This window comes from Hyperolius riggenbachi, chromosome 7, assembly GCF_040937935.1.
Source record: "Hyperolius riggenbachi isolate aHypRig1 chromosome 7, aHypRig1.pri, whole genome shotgun sequence".
Taxonomy (NCBI): domain Eukaryota; kingdom Metazoa; phylum Chordata; class Amphibia; order Anura; family Hyperoliidae; genus Hyperolius; species Hyperolius riggenbachi.
In genome coordinates, this window is record NC_090652.1 from 249,367,530 (window position 1) to 249,390,301 (window position 22,772).

General features: G+C 45.3%; 1 protein-coding gene across 4 annotated transcripts in view; it reads left to right on the top strand.

Annotated features, from left to right (window-relative positions):
- Positions 1 to 22,772, top strand: part of WIPF1 (WAS/WASL interacting protein family member 1) — a 179,749-nt gene that overhangs the window by 30,861 nt on the left and 126,116 nt on the right. The window contains exon 1 of one of the 4 annotated variants that reach the window (XM_068245474.1): positions 7,557 to 7,627. The exons of the other annotated variants lie outside the window; for them this stretch is intronic. The gene's annotated coding sequence lies outside the window, so the exon portion shown is untranslated. Of the gene's footprint in view, positions 1 to 7,556; positions 7,628 to 22,772 lie in introns of those variants that run through there. 4 annotated transcript variants of the gene reach the window in all.

Sequence of the window (22,772 nt, forward strand, 5' to 3'; positions counted from 1 at the left end):
CGTACGCGTTGCGGTCCTATTGCACGGCCATCTGCGTCTGATGTGAATGAGGCCTAACTCTATCATATCATATATCCCCTTCATATGTTTCCATATTAATCTCCAGATATTATCCATTCCATCGCTCATCCCAAGAAGACCTTCTTTTTGTCCAGCTTGGTCACCTCCTCTCATTCTCGCATCCAGGACTTCTCATGAGCATCCCCTCTCCTTTGGAGCTCTCTCCCACAGCCTACCCATCATACTCAAAGCCTGTAAATTTTCAAATGTACCCTCAAGACGCACCTTATCAGACAAGATTATAATTTGCTATAGCTAGAATTTAAAGCTCCCTGCCTCATCTGTCTAACCCCTTTGTCTACTGCCCCAGTGTTGCAACCCCACTACCCTCTGGATCAGGCATGGGCAAACTCGGCCCTCCAGCTGTTACAGAACTACAAGTCCCACAATGCATTTGCCTTTATGAGTCAAGACTGTGGCTGTCAGACTCCTGCAATGCATTGTGGGACTTGTAGTTCCTTAACAGCTGGAGGGCCAAGTTTGGCCATGCCTGCTCTAGATTGTTAGCTCACAAGGGACACCCCCCTCTTTTGATTCCTGTTTCTGTGCAATTTATCAGTTGAACATCTATCAGTATTGGTGATGTTGTTCAAACAACACAATTGTATGTATCTGTACTTGTGTCACTGGATCCTGATGTTAAACTGCTCATGTATCTATGCACCCCATTGTATGTTTTGCATGTTGCACAGCGATACAGAATATGTTGGCGCTCTATAAGTAAAAATGAATGATGTCAAGGCCCGGTTCACATTAGCGGTTGTTTGCCAAACGGACCGGATGACCGGACCGGATCCGGATCGGAACCGTACGGTTCTGATCCGGATCCGATCCGGATCCGGTCAGGTTGCATCAGGTGTCCATCAGGATGCGATCCGGATCTGTTTGGCAAAAGTTACGTTAAAAACAAAAAAAATGTTGGGGTCTGGGAGGTCAGCAGAAGGGGGACCTGTGGAATCAGGCCCTCTGCTGTTTAGCACTCACCTCCACCTCCGACATGCTGCCAACATCTCCGGATCCGGATCCAGCTGTGCTGCTCCACTCCAAAATGCTTGCCCATGTGTCCCCATCCAATATCGCCGCAACAATCCCCATAGGAAGTGGGGTAGAACATCCGGATTTCTCAGCCAGTGTGTTGTGCGCTCTCCGGTTCCCATTGGTTTGTATTGGCCGGATGGTGCAGTCCGGCTCCGCCCCGGATACGGCTGCCGGAGGAGCCGGATGAAAAAATAGCGCATGTTGGAACGGAGGCCGGAGTCCCGATCCGGCCCGGATCCGGTCCGGCTCCGGTTCGGCAGAACGGACGCATGTGAACGGACGCATAGGCTTTCATTGCTATGCCGTGCGTCCGTTCCGTCCGTTCTGCAAGCGGTGCGGCTCCGGCACGGCGATTCCGGAGGGCCACCGCAAGTGTGAACCGGGCCTTACACAGCCTCCAGGCATAGAGGGCTCCTAATGGAAACACACACAGAAACAAATACAAAGCATAAGCATTGTGCTAAACCTTTTACTACAGTTACATACAATGCACAGAGACAACACATTGAATAAAAATCCCCAAATTGTATAAATATGCATTTCACTTTTTACACAATAATAGATTTTTTAAATATAGGGAAGTAAGCCTATGCGTAAGAATCGGAAACTGGTCCTCGAAATAAATAGATTCCAGAAAGTTTTATTTATTTATTTTTATCTGTGGGAAGTATGCAGGGTGTTGCTGCTAATGCCATTTGCAGGCTTAAAATGGAACATCTAGAAAATCCTCTGGACACATTCCTACTCTCCTCCAATCAGATTCGCTTTAAAACGTTCAAAGAAAAATGATGTTTACAAATACAATATTGCAGGAGGTTTTTAATTTTCTTACTCACTGCATTTGCTTTTTCGTTTGCGGTAAAGTAAATTTCAGTTACAAAGGCAGGTGATATGCAGAGAAAAGCAGAAGGTTGTTGTCCTTGCATTTCTTTCTTTTTTTTTTTTTTTTTTTTTTTTTTTTTTTTGAACAAGAACTGCAAAAAAAAAAAAAAAAAAAAAAAAAAAAAATTATCTTGGATTCCTAAATGGGCCATTGATGAGCAAGAAGACATGCGTTTTCCTGTACACAGCAAAACAACTTTTGATTCTGTCAAGATTGCTCTCTGCCTTAGGCCCCTTTCAGAAGGACGGCTGAACTGTGTGTTTGCCAGTGCAATTTGGGCGCAATTTAAATGCAGGCGAATTGCTGCGGTCGTAACACCACATGAGTCGAGCCTTGACACGTGGTGTTGCTACTGGCGGCAGAGAGCCGTGACATGTCGAGTCTGAGAGCGGCTGTGGCAGATCTCACTCTGTGTGTGTGTGTGTGTGTGTGGGGGGGGGGGGGGCACACCTATACAGCGCCTCTACAGGGCCTGCTTATCAGCTGCCTATGTGAAAGGGCCCTAAGGCTACTTGGTGGAGTTGATGCTGCCTTCTGCAGCAGTTGTCTGATTAACACTGCACTACACTTCCCATAATCCCTAGCAAGGACTGTTAGCTTCTGGTGCCTACAGGGGCGTCTCTAGCCATTTTGTCACTCCAGGCGAGAAATCCTGTGGCACCCCCCCCCCCCCGTGATTGCCCCCAGTCCCATACCCCGCACCCCTCATGGTGAACACCACTCCTGTGGTGAACCCCACCCCCAAGACCCCGAAAATCATAATGCAGCAGCGTTTCACCAGAAAATGTACTTATTGCAGCATGGGTTCACCAGAAAATAGTTGTTATGCAGCAGAGCGTTTCACCATAAAATATACTTATTGCGGCATGCACTCACACACACCACACACAGTACACACACACACACTATACACACACACACACACACACAGTGTACACACACACGCACACAGTACACACACTGCACACAACATACACACTGTACACACTGTACACAGTACACACACACACACACACACACACACACACACACACACACACACACACACACACACACACACACACACACACACACACTAGACATGCACAGCACAGTACACACACACACACACAGTACACACACACACACAGTACACACAGTACACACACTGCACATAACATACACACTCACACACACACACACACACACACACAGTACACACACTGCACACAACATACACACTATACACAGTACACACACACACACACACACACACACTTTAGACACGCACAGCACAGTACACACACACACACACACACACACACACAGTACACACACACACAGTACACACACACACAGTACACACACACACAGTACACACACACACACAGTACACACACTGCACACAACATACACACACACAGTACACACACTGCACACAACATACACACAGACAGTACACACACTGCACACAACATACACACACACACACACACACACACACACACACACACACACACACACACACACACACACACACACACACACACACACACACACAGAGCACACTGTACACAGCACACAGTAGACATACACTATACACATACAGAGATAGGAGGAGTGGAGTGAGACTGAGAATAGCCTGAGATGGAGCAGTTTATCTGTATTGCAGTCCCACATTACACAGAGACTAGTTGCTGGTAATAGGACTGCTGTCCCTGCCAATCTCTTACACAAGTCAGCAAGCAGCCCTCCTGGAGTCTAGGGACTGTCAAAACTTTTCAACCTGTTTAAGACCTTATCTGCACATGCAGTCATTATAACAATGGAGAGAGACCAGACAGATTTTTTTCCCACTGACCCTCCAGACGAGTTCTACATCATGCTGTGTATATTTACCAGCTAGCCTGCCCTCTAATTGCACTTTTATCAGCTAGCCTAGTATTTTACATTGCCTTACATCAACAAACCTGAATACAGCAGACACAGGACCAACCCTAAATCAATGAATGAAAGGCGGCCTGGGGGGAAGTCAATGCCTGGCTGCTACACAGTCTCTACATCCACGCAGTTAGCAGTAGCAGAGAGAGAGGGACTGAATTCTCAGGAGTTGGACTCAGGAGCTGATGATGCTGTACTCCTCGGATCCCTGACTAGGATGAGTGCCTTCTCTCACTGACTCATTCATTACTGTGGTTCTTTGAATCATTGAGCTGAAGTCCAGTCAGCCCCGCTGCTGCTGTGTAAACTGACACCTGAGTCAGCTGAGAGGCATTTCTTCTCTCACTACTCAGTGCAGAAGCGCCTTTGCCTCTTCCTGTCGTCTTAGGCGAAAATTTATAGCTGCCTAATGGCTCGGACGCCTGTGGGTGCCTACCTAATGATGCCATGTCAGTTTGCAGTCATGCCACATACTTTGGAGCATTTGAAGATAAGGATAGCTAGATGAGTTTAGAATGGTAGGTGTAGCTAAATAGATATTAAATACACAGTGTATATTTGAAAGACTAGGAGTCAGATTGTACAGCATGCTACAACATTTCATTTGTACTCTGTTTTATTGCTTTTCTCTTTCATAACGCCCCTCATTAAATCTTCCATTAAAGGTCCATTAGTGCCTCCTTGATGATTATAGTGCCCTTATTAGTGACCCTTCTTACTATAGTGCCTCCCTCCCTCCATTTTTTTTTTTTTAATTATATTGCACAGATCAAGGAAACACTGCAAAAAAAGAAAATATTCTTTCCTCAAACTACAATTGGTGACTTTAAGCAGGGTTGGTACTTATTAACATTTTGTTTGCAAAAAGGCATATGCCACAAATGTAATGTATCTCACAGGCTACACATTGTACTTCTGACCTTCATTTGCAAATTTTCAGACCTTAAAATTCGGATGGCAAGTCAGGCCTCTGCATTTAACATCCCCATATCATTTTTTTTTCCCCCTCTGGTGGACTAGTGGCCCCACCTCCTCCTACTATATAGCATTCCCTGGTGTCTAGGGGTTCCTCCTTGTTCCGCAATAAATTACCTGGCTCCTAGTAGTCCCCCCCCATCCCCATATAGAGCCTGCCTGGTGTCTAGTGGCCACCCTCCCTCTCCCATAGCATGTTCCCTGGTGGTCTAGTGGCTGCCTGCCCTCTTTCTCTGTGTTCCCTTGCAGAGTACAGGCAGCAGAGGTGCCTGATGTGGGGGCCTGACACTCTGCACCGTGTCTTCCTTCATGTCAGATTCACCCTGTAGTGTTTGTAGCTTACCTCGGAAGAAGAGTGCATGCTGTCCACGCAGGGCTGTGAAGTCGGTAGAAGAATCACCTGACAACTGAAGATAAATAGAGCGCGCCATAGTGCATTAAACGTCTTCAGGGTGTTTTATTGACACATAAAAGTTATACTCACAAACAGTGGAGTTAAAATCGCATGTCAGCGGGCAGCCAGCCGCTTCCCTCAGTGGTGGAGAATTACGCGCTGTGGCCAGCAGCGCGGATTCCGATGTCCTGGGCTCCGTTTCGCTGAGGAGTGAAGCAGGGAAGGTATATAAAAACCAGTGCCAACATAAATTGTGCAGTGGCATGTGAAAACACTGATTGGAGTTCTAAGTATTAGCTATTTATGTTGGCACTGGTTTTTATATACCCATATATATAATATTACTGTTTTATTCAATTTTTCACAAAAAGGTCTTTTCGCAATTTGTATGTCTATTTAAGCTAGAATCCATTTACAGCTGTGGAGGATGACGCGCCGGCCAATGCGCCCACACACACGCCCTCCTTCCCTGCTTCATTGTTCCACAATGTAAGTTCAATAAAGTTGTTTTGAGCTTCCTCCAGTCGCCATGGCGACTATGCGAGGAAACACCTCAAGTAAGCCCATCACAGCGTGTAGACGTCATCTGACGAAGGCACCGTGCGCCGAAACGCGTCATGACGTTACACACTTACTGAACCCAGCCACGCCCACTCCTCAGCGAAACGGAGCCCAGGACATCGGAATCCGCGCTGCTGGCCACAGCGCGTCATTCTCCACCACTGAGGGAAGCGGCTGGCTGCCCGCTGACATGCGATTTTAACTCCACTGTTTGTGAGTATAACTTTTATGTGTCAATAAAACACCCTGAAAACGTTTAATGCACTATGGCGCGCTCTATTTATCTTCAGTTGTCTTGCTAACCACCCTATCCGGAGCGCTGCAGTGTGGAAACTTTAAAGGGGAACCACCTTTGGCCGTGTGACCTTTTGGCTGGAGCGCAGGATAACTTTGTGTGTTTGTGAAGAATCACCTGACTCTAACTCCCGACTCTGACTCCTCAGTTTATGAAACCTCCAACTCCAGGTACCCAAAATTGCTCCGAGTCCAGCTCTCTGACTCCAACTCTGACTCCACAGCCCTGCTGTAAACCCAAGAGACTGCGATCTGACGGGTGTACGGTTCAAATGCAATTTCCAACAGGAGGGGAAAAAAACGTTGAATTACCAGATCGCCAAAAAATCACTTAGCACTGTGAAAGTGGGCACTCCAGAGATCTACAGTACATATGGTGGTTGGTAGGACTTTTGATTTGTTAAACACCAAGCAGTAGGAAAACTTACATCACAAGGTTTGAAAACCTGTACAGTTATCGCATTGTGTGTGTGTGTGTGTGTGTGTGTGTGTGTGTGTGTGTGTGTGTGTGTGTGTGTGTGTGTGTGTGTGTGTGTGTGTGTGTGTGTGTGTGTGTGTGTGTGTGTGTGTGTGTGTGTGTGTGTGTGTGTGTGTGTGTGTGTGTGTGTGTGTGTGTGTGTGTGTGTGTGTGTGTGTGTGTGTGTGTGTGTGTGTGTGTGTGTGTGTGTGTGTGTTTTTTTTGTAGGCCTTGTTTAGTGGTGTTTCCTGCCTTGACTACAAATACTCAAAATTTAGCAGCTACTTGGCATTTAAAATGATGAATAACCACTAGGCATATGCCATGTTTTGTCTGTTATTTAAAGGGTAGTTGTGTATGTCAGGAACGAGCATTAATGTGAAAGAGGTACAAATCCGGCACATAATACTCTAAGCATAGGAATCGCCTAGAGCGGACCCCATAATAGAGAACACAGGAGATCAGTACACAGAGCCCATGAAAACCAAAGCCTGGCTATATCAGTCTTTTGATTTTCACACTTCTGTTCTGCAAGAATGATCTCTTCTTCGGGGCTGGACAGTGTACAGGGCTCTGCCTCTGACACAGGAGACCAGGGTTCGAATCTCGGCTCTTCCTGTTCAGGAACCTGCCACCTGTTCAGTAAGGAGTCCTTGGGCAAGACTACCTGCCTATAAGGTGCTCCCTAGTGGCTGCAGCTCTGGCGCTTTGATGCGGCCAAGAGAAAAGCTCAATATAAATGTTGTTGTGTGTCTTGTCTCTTCATGGAGCACCTGTGTGAAAGTCTGTGTTCGCTGCACTCGGATGAATGCCTTCAGCCTCTGCCGCGGTTTCTCTGTTAATCATCTGCTTCTGTGAACAAAGCCAGAGATACAGTTAGGTGCTGTTGATAGTCATAGCGAAAAAAGACAAAAAAAAGCTGAAGAGTAAGGTGCAGAGAAGAGGAAGTTTGCCGTCATGTGCAGCGTTTACAGGAAATGAGCTACTTGCATGATGTTAGAGGAACTTGCATCTGGGCTTTAACAGACTCCCTATCTGCAAGCAGGTTAGTGCTTTTCTCTTATTATTTGGGAAAAACTACATTCAAAAGATGCCACCACTATTGGCGGAGCGGTGAACAGACCATCTCCACTTCCGAGTGACTTTATTGCCGTCTAATCAGTGTATAATAAAGTTTGATGACAGATTTTCAGCAGTGCTGTTAGCTCTTATGAATACAGTGATGTTGTGCATTAGAGATTTTGGGGCTTTTGCGCGCAGGTGACATACAGCAGGTACTTGTGGCAGTTGGAGATCCCTGGCTCTGATTGCTTCTGTTGATCATGAATGCAGCTACTAATAGTGTTGTCACCTGAGCTGAAACTTAGCTGCAGAGACCTATTGCTGTGTTGATGCATACTGCAAGTCTTTGATAGTAAGACATGGCCCAAGGGGCACAAAAGATCCTGTAAGGGGCTTGTCCAGTACTCAGCTGTTTGGTTTACATTTCATGTACAGGTAGTCCCCGGTTAACGAACCAGATAGGGACTGTAGGTTCCTTCTTAACCTGAATCTGTTCTTAAAGGGAACCTAAACTGAGAAGGACATGCTTTTTTCCTTTTAAATACAAGTTGCCTGACTCTCCTGCTGATCCTGTGTCTCTAATACTTTTAGCCACAGCCCCTCAACAAGCATGCAGAATAGGTGCTCTGACTGAAGTCAGACTGGATTAGCTGCATACTTGTTTCAGGTGTGTGATTCAGACACTGTGCCTCTGTGCCTCCAGTGTCCATCTGTGTCACATCTGCCCTCTGTGACTGCTTATATAAGTTTAAAAACCATTTTTTTTTTTTCGTTTTAATTTTTTTCAAATCGATTTTTCTCAAAAACTACAAGTCCAATTTGAACTTTTTATTACTTCCCATAGAAACACAGAATCCATGCCGTTCATATCAGGGGTTATTCGTAAGTCGGATGTTCGTAAGTCGGACTACCTGTATGTTTTATTCACAATCAGGCCTGTGTTTGCCATAAGGCACAGTGACATAGCAATACGGGATGCAGAGGCTGCGTTTGCACCAGGGCCCTCCGCCAGTCGCTGCATTAGCTCTTTATTGGTTCTTTATTAGTTCTGTAGTGATAATGATCTTCACTATATGGACTTTGAATAGTAGTAGTCATTCTTCAATGAATCCCTTTTTTTTTTTTTTTTTTTTTTTTTTTTATTGAGAGATTTGCATGGTTTAACAATGCATTTTACATACATGCAAAAGAAACATTAGAAAAGGACATTAAGGAGTACCTAAGCTAAACAATGACAGAACCTGTGAGGACAGGCTCTGTCTTAATGAGGACAGGTGAGGGGTTAAATTCTTAACAGTTCTCCCTCCAGGCAGGTGATTGCTCTGCCTCCCTCAGAGAATGGGCCTTGTGTTTTTTTTTTTGTATTATTATTCAGAATTGCAGCCAAGGCTTTGGCCATGCCCATCTGCATTGCTGCGGCCCATCCCCAGCTTGGCAGCCGCTGCTGAGCTGAGGGTGGGCTGCAGCATTGCAGGCAGAGGTTCTGAATAGCCTTGGCAGCCTTTAGAAAAATGTCTGCAATTGCACTGCCGAGAAGGGGGCGGAGCATCACCTTTGACCCAAAGATGTCGGGACAGGTGAGTATTTAATATCTCCCTCTGTGCAGAGAATTCCGAACATTCCGCACAGGTCACCTGGCAGAACTAAAGATGTCGCCACCTGTGATACATTTAAGAATGTAAATCGGGGAGAGGAAAGATTTTACAATGGCCAAACGCTTACTAAGTCTTCTTTACATTAATATTATAAACAATAAGTTATTTTATTCATTGTTTTCATTAGTTCCTCTCTATGCAGCCATTGGCATGTGTTAGGAGCACTCCATAATTGTCCATGAAACCCAATGTGCTGCCAATGTCTCTGCAGCACAGCCACGCTTTCAATTTAAAGGCACAGTACGTGCAATTGCATCTGCACTACCAGAAATGGCAACTACACCGCATGTAGGTCATTTCCTGCCCCCTCCCTAAACTGACGTGAGCACTATTCCAGCTTTGCAAACACATTTTGCTATATGACTGCGTTTACCTAAAGGGGGAGAAGTGCAGTGCAGGCAGCGTGCCAAGCTCTCTTACACTTCTTGAAAACACAGCCTAGATGGAGGGGAGCAGCGCTGACGTCTGCTCCCCACAAAGAAGAAAGATTTAAATTGTCACTACAAACCAGAGGTCTAGTTCTGAGAAAAGAGGTGAGTGGACTCACCCTAAAAAGCCAAAAAATGGGCATGATCACATAGCAGAATGTGGGCATGGGTGGGGCCAAATATACATGACCTTAGCAGTGGTGTAAAAGGTCTGCTGGGGAAGTTTGAGCTCTGCCATAGTGTAGCCCCCAAAAATGTAATCTGAGAGCATTTTACCAAAAATACACGTAATCTAGCAGAGGTTCCTCCAAAATACAGATATGACTGTGGTTCCTCAAAATAGACATAATCAGGCAGCAGTTCCCCAAAATACGCGTAACCTGGCAGCGGATCACCCAAAATGCACGTATCACCCAAAATACATGTAATCTGGCAGCAGTGGTCCCCCCCCAACATACACAATCTGGCAAAATACAGATCTGATAGCAGTTCCCCCAAAATAGGTACCCCCAGTATAGCTAGACAGGTCTTTAGGTGGCCCCAGTATAAATAGCCATGTTTGTTTATAGTTGTCGCCAGAATAGGTAGGCAGGTGTATAGATGTCCCCAGAATAGGTAGCAGTGTATAGATGTCCCCACAATAGAAAGCCAGGTCTATTGGTGTCCCCAGTATAACCAGGTGTATAGGTGTCCCCAGAATAGTTAAGCAGGTGTATAGGTGTCCCCAATATATGTAGCCAGGTCTATAGTTGTCCCCAGTATATGTAGCCAGGTGTATAGGTGTCCCCAGTATAGGTGTCCGCAGTATAGCTAGGTCTATAGGTGTCCCCAGTATATGTAGCCAGGTCTATAGGTGTCCCCAGTATAGCTAGGTCTATAGGCGTCCCCAGTGTATGTAGCCAGGTCTATAGGTGTCCCCAGTATATGTAGCCAGGTGTCCCCAGAAGAAGGTGGGTCGCGCAGTGAAGGGGCAGTTGTGGGCATATCGGAGGGTAAGTGGGGACGGCTCCCCTTACCTCACTCCCCCCTCCAGAACTAAACATTTGCGGCAGCGGGCATCAGCAGGTGGGGACTTACCTCTTCCTCGTTCCGGTGCGAGTTGAAGCTCTGCATTGCCGCTGGTCTGGACTGGTCTAGACCAGAGCAGCGGCACGCAGAACTTCTTCCGGCGCAAGGAATGAGAAGGAGGTAAATAGCCCGCCCGCTGATGCCCGCTGCCAGCCACCGCAAATGTTTAGTTCTGGAGGAGGAGCCCCATGGTAAGGGAAGGGGGAGACTTCCTCCCCCCTTCCCCGCCACTGTGCCCACCAGTCCCCCTTCATTGTGCGTCCCACCTCCACATGCTAGGGTGGACGATGTCCACTCTCCGAAAAAAGTAGGTGGACGTCGTCCACCCGCGTTCACACAGGACTTGACCCCTGCTACAAACCAAGCCTCCTGGCATATTTAAATCCCGCTTTAGTTGCTGTGGTGTACATGAGTGCATTGACGCAGGTTTACTACGCATTCAGCAACCTAATTTTGTTCTGATATTACTCATTTGTCACCTAATAGAAGATCATTTCCAGTCCAGGTTTTCAGGATGATATATGTTCCTCCCTTTTCCCAAACCCAGTAAATTCAGTTCATAGAATGCCTAAGGGAGACTTTCCCCTAGGAATCACAAAACTAGCTTGCTAATAATTTGTATCCTTTTTATAGACTTACTAACTGAAGACCCCCGCATTGATTGGGTATGTATTTGGTTGTTGTCTCCAACCACTTTGTCTAACCTTGACACTCCGTCACTCAGTCACTCAAGTTTGAGGTTTGGAGTCCTTGGAATCAATAATGTGGGAATTAAAGCAGTTTAAAATTTCCCATTGAAATTAATCAAACAGATCTGATTGGCTGTAGCTCCACCCCATTTTCTATATTTGTACCCCAGTCACCCAATGACAGACTGTACTAGGCTTGAGGCGTCTGCCATTAACCTTGTTAGAATTGCAGCAATTTAAATATTCCCTTTGAAAATTAATAGGTGAACGTTGGCTGTTGCAGGCTCCACCCACTTTCCTGAATATTAATCCCAGTCACCCAGTGACCAGCTGTGCCAGATTTGAGAACCAACCATTGATGGTTTGAGAATGAATGCAGTTTACATTTACCCATGTAAATGAATGACTGAAATGTGATTGGCTGTTTAATGCTCCGCCCACTTACCCTGAATTTTAGCCCTGTCATCAAGTAACCAACTGAGCCAAGTTTGGGGACTCTGGCTTAATTACTGTGAGAATGGAAACCTTTTAAATCTTCCCATTGACGTCAAAGAGTGAAATCTGATTAGCGGTTTGTGGTTCCACTCAGCTGAGACCCCCAGAAAATATCTTCCCAGGTAGTAAGAGATATAGAGAGAGAGAGAGAGCGAGAGAGAGAGAGAGAGACTAATGTCTGCATGTAACCTATCCATTTTGTTATTAATGCTTGCAAACCTTTCTATCCACAAGATTGGGAGAGGCAAAAGTGGCCAGGCCGCTAATCAGGCTAAAAACTGCCCTGCATTCAACAACCAATCAGATCGTTTGTAGATCTGAGAGTGATTATTGGTTTGTGTTTTCCAGCCCTGTTTACCTTGAATAAAAGCTAGCCATGATTTATATACCCAGAGGAATGGTAAGGTGTGTGCGTATACATGGAAAATCTAACAATCCCATTATGCAGATAATATACTAGCATCACAAGAGCTCTGGCATGTGGTGAATGTTGGACTGGTTCCACCTTCCTGGGATTCTCTGCGGACTGAGGGCTCATTTCCACCATAGCGAATCCGCATGCGGCGACGACATGCGGATTCGCTTGGTACATTGAAGTGGCCGGGGCTGTTTCCATATGTGCGGCGTGCGGGAGCGATTTGGCGGCTGGCCAAATCTGCACGACGGGACCCACAGAATTCGCCTGCGTCGGGAATCCATGCGAATCGCCGCTAATGTATTTAATAGGAAAAACGCATGCGTTTTTTACATGCGTTTTTACCCGCGATTCGCGTGCGATTTCGCACCTTTTTCAATGTTATTTTGCCCTGGCAGAGTCATGGTTAATTTCGCATGGCACCCTGCCATGCGAAATCGCACGCAAAATCGCGGGTAAAAACGCATGCGGAAACGCATCCGCATGCGTTTTTACAAGCGTCGGGATGCCGGTGAAATCGTGTCGCAACAGTAAAAAAACGGGCCCTGAATGGAGAGAAGTGTATGCATGGGTCATTTGCTGAAGGGATGATCTAGAATCTGAACAGGGCATGTGCTTTTTAAGCATGAAGGGCATCTATCAAAGTTCTTGTGATTCAAAAGGCTTTTTAAATCACTGAACTGCACATAGCTATGTGTAAACCTCCTCAATAGTTTACAAAGTGAGTACATAACTAGAGTAAGCTTTAAAGTTGTCAGTTAAGAGCATGTTTAAATAGAGCTGGTTTAATTTCTTGCATCTGCTTGTATAGCATCTTAAAGGGACTCCGAGCACCTCTCATGGGCATGACTTTAAGCCAGACGACTTCCAACAAAGTCGTGCTATGACCCCTCTGGAGGAGCCTCTTGCAATGGCCATGCATGTCACTTCCTCTTCCTGCTTCATTCAGTGATGCACTTCTCTAACAGAGAAGACAGGGGTGACCCAGAAGTTATAACTTAGCCAAGATGGCAGCCGCGATTTTTAAATTGAAATCGAACAAAAAACAATTTGGTGTAGTACGGCGATTCAGGCATCAAATGAAAGAGGAGAGCACAAGCTACAGAAAAGTATGCCTCTTTAAGTAGTTTGCAGTACTGGTCGGAGTCTTAAAGGCATGCCCATGAGAGGTGCTCGGAGTCCCTTTTTAATATGGTTTCCAACACATTCTACAGTCAAACTATAAACAGGGAGGACTTTATCAGTGCAATATATGGATTTCTTTTCTCACTCTCTGTAAAGCTCCATTCACATACTAGACGTGGTCATCAGAAACGATAAACAGTGGGTCGGCTGACAGTGAATATCATCCATGTGGACCGATCCATCCTGGCAGATCGGTTTAGGCATTAATCGGTGCCGGTCATTCATATTGAAAGATGACAAATGATCCATCCATTCAAACTACATATGTGTTGTGAATCTCACACGTCTGAATCCTCATGTTTGCACTTTCAGTAGCTATCATATTGGAAAACACCATCGTTTGCTGTGGCTGAACTCAAATGTGTGGTGACGTTGTGTGCTCGTCGCTAATTGTCAGGCATCACTCATGCTCTGACGACTGCAGTCTAGTGTTTGTGGGACTTAGAGAGGAAATATCAAAGAAACTGTCATTCTGTAAACCCCACATACCTATAGAGCTTTTAGCCAGTAACAATAGAAAGCTTTTCAGAAGTCTCTGATCACAGCCTGTGTGAAAGGAATACCTTGTGTATCAGCTTTTTGTAACAAAGTCTGCGTCTGGGCCAGAGCTGTACCATGTAGATAGGTGCCACTGCTCTGTCACTATTTACAGAGGAATGATGTTAACGTTTGTTTCTGCTCTGCCCACGCACACTGCTTTCTTACAGATCATATGAGAACAGCAGAGAGATTTTTCAGCTACAGAGAAAGGATCTAAAGAGCAGGACCTGTACTTTATTCCTGTACTTGCATGCTTACACCCCCCCCCCCCCATTCAGAATGAACTCTTCCTGGGTGCAATCTCTGTTTACTTTAGAACTGCGTGAGGCAGACAGAGACACAGGAACAACTGATGAGTTATTTACACCTTATTTGATGTTATATTTCTGCTTTCTATCATTTTTGAAGACCTTTCAGTCACTGCATTACTGCCAGTAAGGATTGTTTCTGTATGCTGGATGTGCTGGACACAGTCCTCTGTAGTAATGCCCACAATGAAACCTGTTCTCCTTAAATGTTATATATACGTCACATAAAAATGAAAAGATGAAAAAAGCCTTTTATTGCTATTTGCTAGTAATTACTGGAATAACATTTGGCACTTTGATAGTTGTCCTTTAGGCTGTATTCACAGTGGGACGTTGCGTTTTTTTAATGCGCCGTAAGTCGCAGCGGATCTACGTTAAGAGGTAACGCACTGCAAGCAGTGAGCTACCACAATGCAAAAAATGTTTTAATACAACTTTAACGTTGCACTGTGAACGGCCTATTGGATCAGTATTGCAGTGCGGTAAGCTGCGTTATAAGACTTTATAACGTCCCACTGTGAATGCGACCTTAAGCACAGCGCTTGTGAGAGTAGTGATACAGGCAGGGCTTGTGATAGTAGTAAGGTGGGTTACCCAGTTAAAGAGCATCTCTGGGCAAAAATCTGAAGAGGGAGAAAACGGTGTTTGACAGTCTTCTTCATGCTGGTAGGCTTCTCTGTGGCTTGACCCAGCACAAACTTGTGTAAACAGATCTCAGACTGCATGCTCTGTCCAAGCATCATTCTACTTTAATACAGAACACTGCATGATCTGTACACAAAATGACAGACCTCCTACCATGAAGACTGCCAGGGAAGGAGGTGAGTATACAGGATCTTCTAAAAAAAAATAGCATATTGTGATGAAGTTCATTATTTTCTGTAATGTACTGATAAACATTAGACTTTCATATATTTTAGATTCAAATACACACAACTGAAGTAGTTCAAGCCTTTTATTGTTTTAATATTGATAATTTTGGCATACAGCTCATGAAAACGCAAATTTCCTATCTCAAAAAATTAGCATATTTCATCCTACCAATAAAAGAAAAGTGTTTTTTAAAACAAAAAAAGTCAACCTTCAAATAATTATGTTCAGTTATGTACTCAATACTTGGTCGGGAATCCTTTTGCAGAAATGACTGCTTCAATGCGGCGTGGCATGGAGGCAATCAGCCTGTGGCACTGCACAGGTGTTATGGAGGCCCAGGATACTTCGATAGCGGATGATTTCATTTTTCAGCACAACCTGGCACCTGCTCACAGTGCCAAAACCACTGGTAAATGGTTTACTGACCATGGTATTACTGTGCTCAATTGGCCGGCCAACTCTCCTGACCTGAACCCCATAGAGAATCTGTGGGATATTGTGAAGAGAAAGTTGAGAGACGCAAGACCCAACACTCTGGATGAGCTTAAGGCCGCTATCGAAGCATCCTGGGCCTCCATAACACCTGAGCAGTGCCACAGGCTGATTGCCTCCATGCCACGCCGCATTGAAGCGGTCATTTCTGCAAAAGGATTCCTGACCAAGTATTGAGTGCATAACTGAACATAATTATTTGAAGGTTGACTTTTTTGTTTTAAAAACACTTTTCTTTTATTGGTCGGATGAAACGTGCAAATTTTTTGAGATGGGAAATTTGGGTTTTTATGAGCTGTATGCCAAAATCATCAATATTAAAACAATAAAAGGCTTGAACTACTTCAGTTGTGTGTAATGAATCTAAAATATATGAAAGTCTAATGTTTATCAGTACATTCCAGAAAATAATGAACTTTATCACAATATGCTAATATTTTTTTTGAGAAGGACCTGTACGGTGAAAGCATCAAGCCTGGATTTCAAGTGCCCAGAAGATCCTGTACTCTCATCTCCCTTCTGACAGACTTTGAATTTAGCATTTTGTTGTGCAAGAACAGAACCAATGTTTGCGCTTTTTGTTTGGTTGGAGAAAAAAAAAACGTTATCTTCCTATATCAAATGCAGATATCTTATACATGTTTTAAGATGTCTAAATGCACAATGTGTGTGTGCGCGTCTGTGTTCCCCCAATCCAATAAATAATTGCCTTGTCAAATTTTAAAAATGGCACAAAACATCAAGTTGAAATTGGCAAATATTGCAAATGCAGAGAATTTGTGATTTGTAGTGTAAAACAGCCCTTAAGGCTGGTTTCACAGTGGGACGTTACAGGCGCACGTTAGAGCAGCCTGTAACGCACCCCACGGCACAGCAATGAAAAATCAATGGGCTGTTCACAGCGCCCACGTTGCGTTACTCAGTAACGCTGCGCCGTAACCGAACGTACTGCATGCAGTACTTTATAAGCGGCAGAGCCACGTTAGACTGCTTGCACATGCGCTGTAATGTTGGGGAGGAGCGGAGAGCGGCCAAGCACATGGCTAATTAATATTCACTGCACTCAGTGACGTGCAGTGTTTACTTCCTGGAGCGGCCGCTCTGTGCGGCGATTGGACGGGCGGGACCACGTGATGCCGCATGCGTCCAAGAGTGCGCATCACGGCATCACAGACGCCAGAGTGAGCTGCACAACGCGGCTCACTCTGACGTCTACATTAGAGAGCACCAGGTGTTGCGTTTGGGGCACGTTATGCGACCATAACGTCCCCTAAAACGCAACGTCCTGGTGTGAAACCAGCCTGAAGGCTGACTTAGGCCCCTTTTAAGACGGACGGCTGAACTGCACGGTTGCCGAGCAGTTCATCCTCCTGTCTGCCTCCCGCCAGTGCAATTTAAATCTAGCCGAATTGCAGCAGCTGTAACACCTTGCGTGTCAAGCATTGTCACGCGGTTGTGTTACTGCGCGGTGGAGGAACGTGATATGTTGAGTCAGCCAGGCTCAGATCTCACTCCGTGGGGGGCTGCCTGTACAGCGCAAGGCTGGTGCAGGAGAGCAGCTGACAGGTGGTGAATTCACGGCTTGTGAGCTGCCATGTGAAAGGGCCCTTAGTGAGTCAGAAAACTAGAACAACTTGAGGCAAACCAATTTGGCAGGGGGTGCATTTGATTGACCCAGTTCTAGGCTCCCAAAAAAAGAGGTAAGTATCTGTCTTTATTTTAATTTGCTTTAGGATTGCTATAGGCATTCCATAGTGCTTCAAACCGGAACTGGTAGGCGGTAGTGTGTCATCCATTGCTTCCAGTCAATAGATTAGTGCAGGTGTTGACTATGAATGATAAATTCTCTTGCCTTGTGCATTAAATTCTTCTTGCAACAAGGGTTACGCATCTGGTGAGGCTTAAAGTGAACCCAAGGTGAGAGTGATGGGGAGACGCCATATTTATTTTCTTTTAATCAATACTAGTTGTCTGGCTATCCTGCTGATCCTCTGCCTCTAATCCTTTTAGCCATAGACCCTGAACAAGCATGCAGCAGATCAGGTGCTTCTGACATTGTTAGAAGTGACAATAGCTGCATGCTGGTTTCTGGTGTTATTCAGAGACTACCGCAGCCAAATAGATCAGCAGGACACCCGGGCAATTGGTATTGTTTAAAGGGAACCAGAGGCCCCAGGAAAAAGTTTCTATACATACCTGGGGCTTCCTCCAGCCCCATACGCACGGATCGCTCCCACGCCGCCGTCCTTTGCTGCCTGGATCCACCGGTACCGGGTCTCGTCATGGCCGCCAGTCGGCCGGCAGAGGCAGACGCGGCCAATTGTCCGCATCACACGGGGCTGCCTCCATATACGTACGCGTGCGGCTGCTTACTGCGCAGCCGCATGCGTACGGGTATGGCGGGAGCCCCTGTGATGCGGACAATTGGCCGCGTCCGTCGGAAGTGACGGGACCCGGTACCGCCGATCCAGGAAGCGGAGGATGGCGGCGTAGGAGCGATGCAGGCTTATGGGGCTGGAAGAAGCCCCAGGTATGTATAAAAGCTTTTTTCTTTTTTTTTTTTTTTTATTACGTTCCTCTCTGGTTCCCTTTAAAAGGAAATGAATATGGCAGCTTCCATATCACGTACTCTCAACTGTTCTATCTTTTTTAAAAGGGGATGTTGCTGAGGCTGCATAGAGCAGTTTGACCTTATTGTCAGTTTGAAATGGAAAGAGAATGTTTAGTGACATGCAAGGCCCTTTCACACCAAGTCATGAGGCATACAGTACAGTGAAAATATGCCTCACTGCCTCTGTAAACACATGTATTACCCAGCTATCACACAGCATGCTGTGCGTCACTGCGTCTGAGCCCACCACCCTGCGACCCACTGCACTTGATGTGGAAGCCCAATATGAATATGAGACTTGGGAAAAAAATGCATGCATCGTATGCATGTTTTGGGTTTCTTTTTGTTTTGTTTTTTTACAAAATATGATGCTGTATTTTTCTCCATTGAAAAGGGGAGAATTCAACAACAACAACAAAAAAAAGCACTTGAAAAATGGAAACGCATATAGAACTGCAGAAACAAAATCGCAAAAATGCTGATGGCAAAAACTCTTCAGACTAGTTTAGGGCCCATTCACACTAGAGCGTGAAAACGCGGAAAATATAAGTACAGTAATACTTGTGCAGGCTGCAGTCTGTGCCAGATCTGACACCACATAATTATAACTAAGAAACAGATACTTCCCAGATTGCGTAATATCCAAATAACTCAATTAAACCTAATTTGGACTGACGTAGCAGACGTGCCTCAGAGACACAGATCTGCATTTGATGAAGATCAGAATGACTGTGTTGGAATCATGCTACTAAGCAACAAGTACAAAGTTTAGGGTCAGAAACAGTTTACTGTTCTGTTACCAGAATAATACTTCTTTAGGCCTTGTTCACATTATAAATCGCCAGCGCTATCACAAGCGTTGAGCGATTTTACTGATCTTTTTTAAAGCGCTTTTCCCTGCGCTTTGAGCTTAGAAAAGCGCTTTTGATGAGGGATTGTGATTTTCACTCCCTGACGTTGGTCAGGAAGTGAACTCTTTGACCCGTAAAAGAATACAATTGATTCTTAAAGAGAACCCGAGGTGTGTTTAAAGAATGTGTTATCTGCATACAGAGGCTGGATCTGCCTATACAGCCCAGCCTCTGCTGCTATCCCAAACCCCCCTGAGGTCCCCCTGCACTCTGCAATCCCCCATAAATCACAGCCGTGCTGTGAGGCTGTGTTTACATCTGTAGTGTCAGTCTCGGCTGCTCCCCGCCTCCTGCATAGCTCCGGTCCCTGCCCCCATCCCTTCCCTCCAATCAGCAGGGAGGGAAAAGATGCAGGCAGGGACCGGAGTTCTGCAGGAGGCGGGGAGAGCAGCAGACTGACACTATAGAGATAAACACAGCCAACTCTGACAAGCTGTTTGGCAGCGTGGCTGTGATTTGAGGGATTGCAGAGTGCAGAGGGACCTTAGCGGGGTTTGGGATAGCAACAGAGGCTGGGCTGTATAGGCAGATCCAGCCTCTGTATGCAGATAAAATTCTTCAAACCCACCTCGGGTTCTCTTTAAAAGCGCTCGGAAAATCGCTATACAAAGCTCTTTTTCAAGCACTTTGCAATTTCCCTATACCTTCCATTGAGCCAAAGCGCTCAGAAAATGGTACATGTAGCTCGTTTGCGATTTTACTAAAATCAAAACACTCACATGTGAACACTCTCTTAGGAAATCATTGCACAAGCGCTTTTAGGGTGATTTTGAAAATCGCCAGCGCTTAAAAAAAAATCCAGAAACGCTCAGTGTGCATGAGCCCTAACATTGTTTGGACCTCTAATATGCATTTGGCTCTTGATGTATCAGTATTGTATATCTGCTTGCTTCATCAACTATATACTGTAGATGAGTAACAGCTTAGCTTTCATAGAGAAGCTCTGAAGATTGAGGTAGTTTTCATATGTTCATTCACACTGGACAAATAAAAAAAAACTGATCCACACTTGGGGCGCTGCTGAATCTGCGGACTGTTAACAATGGGGATTTGCATGCGTTGTGCGATAAAAAGCAGCAGAGTTGCCTTTTTTTCCCTGCTGTGGAAACTTGCACATTGTTCCCAGTAACCTGCGATTGTGCATTGAGAAGTAGAGGTGGCCCGAACGGTTCGCCCGCGAACAGTTCCAGGCGAACTTTGGGTGGATCGCGTTCGCCAACTAAGACGAACTTTTTCCAGAAGTTCGGTTTGCCCTCATAATGCTCCATTAGAGTCAACTTTCACCCTCTACATCACAGTCAGCAGGCACATTGTCCCCAATCAGACTACACTCACTCCTGCAGCCCCCCCTTATAAAAGGCAAGGTTCTCCAGCTGTTTTACTCAGTCGTCTGCCTACAGTAATTAGTTAAGGGACAGATACTGACAGACTCTGCTAGGGAAAGCTTAGTTAGGCTCTTGTAGGGTTGTTACCTTGCTCCTGGCTGATTGTTATTACTTATATAGCACCTCACAGCCGCTTCTTCCTTCCTCCCTCCCTTCCTCCCTCCGAGCTTGTCTTCCAGGGATTTGTAGGCTGTCAAAAGCATGCTTACATACCTTGGCCAGGAATCGAACCCAGGTCAACTGCTTGGAGGGCAGCTATGCTCACCACTATACTACCGACACTACAGGCTGAAGCCAGCCTAGCTGGCCTGGGAAGGATGAAAAGCTAGGTGGCCATGCAACCATTCCTGCTATCCTAAAGCTTACTTGTGTCTTACAACACATTGGCTTAAGACTTTACCAAATCCAATGCTCCAATATGGGGAAGCTTCTCTGTTTGCTTTTTTTTTTGTTTGTTTTTAAGTGTGGTGTCACAGTTCACTCATCTCCAACTACAAGAAAGGCCCAGGAGTAGTCTTAGCTACCAGGAGAGGACGTCAGGATGTGTGCTCCTAATCCATTGATAGGTTTGATGCAATGAATGTGTTTGCATGTCTGCACTATGCATGTTACAGGGCCAGAGTTAGGACACCTATGTTTACCTGGGTACTTCTGCACAGTATAGGTGACTAAGCATAAGAATGCATTCTTCTGTGAACTAAAACCCCGGCTTTTAACTTAGCTGTAGGGATAACAGTTGTGCCTGGATGAGTGAATCTGTGGATGCATTTGTTTGAACAATTGCATGCGAGAGTGCGAAGGGTTAATAGATTTTTTGAGATAAACATGTGTATGTAAAAGGAAAAATATGAATAACCAGGCCGGTGTTTTGTTTTTTTTTTTTTTTTTTTTTTTTTCTTGTTTTTTTAAAGTTGCTGCCTGAAAGAGTTAATGCTCAGGCATGCAAGTGACAGTTTGCGTCTTGTCAGAACCTTCTCAGAAATATAGTAAACAGCACTGATAAGCAAATTACAGCCATAAAAGTTTTCCTGGCAGAATACAACTTCTGAGGGAAGGGGAGAGATAGAAAAAGGTCAATAGTTCATGTAGTTTAACTCTGGGACACTTAATAGGCTGCCACCGAGCAGACAATAAAACAGTCAATCTGCTTTGTGAGGCCTGGTGCACACCAAAAACCGGCTAGCAGATCCGCAAAATGCTAGCAGATTTTGAAAAGCTTTTTCTTCTTTTTCTGTAGCGTTTCAGCGAGCATTTTGCAGTTTTGTGAAGCGTTTTTGGTGTAGTAGATTTCAGATATTGTTACAGTAAAGCTGTTACTGAACAGCTTCTGTAACAAAAACGCCTGCAAACCCGCTCTGAACTGGCATTTTTCAGAGCGGTTTGCGTTTTTCCTATACTTAACATTGAGGCAGAAACGCATCCACAATCCAAAAAATGCCTCACCCCGGGAGTATGCGTTTCTGCAAAATGCCTCCCGCTCTGGTGTGAACCACCCCATTGAGATACATTGACCAAGCGGATCCGCAGCCGCAAGTGGCTGCAGAAACGCTGAAAAGGCCGCTCTGGTGTGCACCAGCCCTCAATGTTTAAATATAAAATAAACCCATGGAATATCTAAAAAATAAAATAAAAATTTAAAAAAAGTAAATTTAGAAGTAGTAAGATAAATACGGGTGCATATTATTTCGGCGCCGCTCAGTTCAGTGCGGTGAGAGCCAAATGACGGCTCTCACCGCTGCTGCTAAACACCGAGGCAGCATTAAAAACTATTCCCCCTCCGTGTTGTCGCAACTCGGGAGGGTGATGTAATTCGGGGTCTGGCAGCCGCCAGAGCCCAGAATTACCGCTACGCTCCCCGCGCAGCATAGCATTGCAGCTATGGGAAGCCCAGTTTCGCCGCTTAGCTCTGAGAGCCGCTCGCTGAAATAAGCTGATCTGGATAAATACAATTGTTTCTATTCAGTTTATTTTCACCTCGGATTCCCTTTAAAGAAATTTTAAAAATTTAAAGGAAAAATTTAAAGAATACTTAAGGGCTGGTTCAGACGGACGCTTGCAGAGCGTTTACTGCCA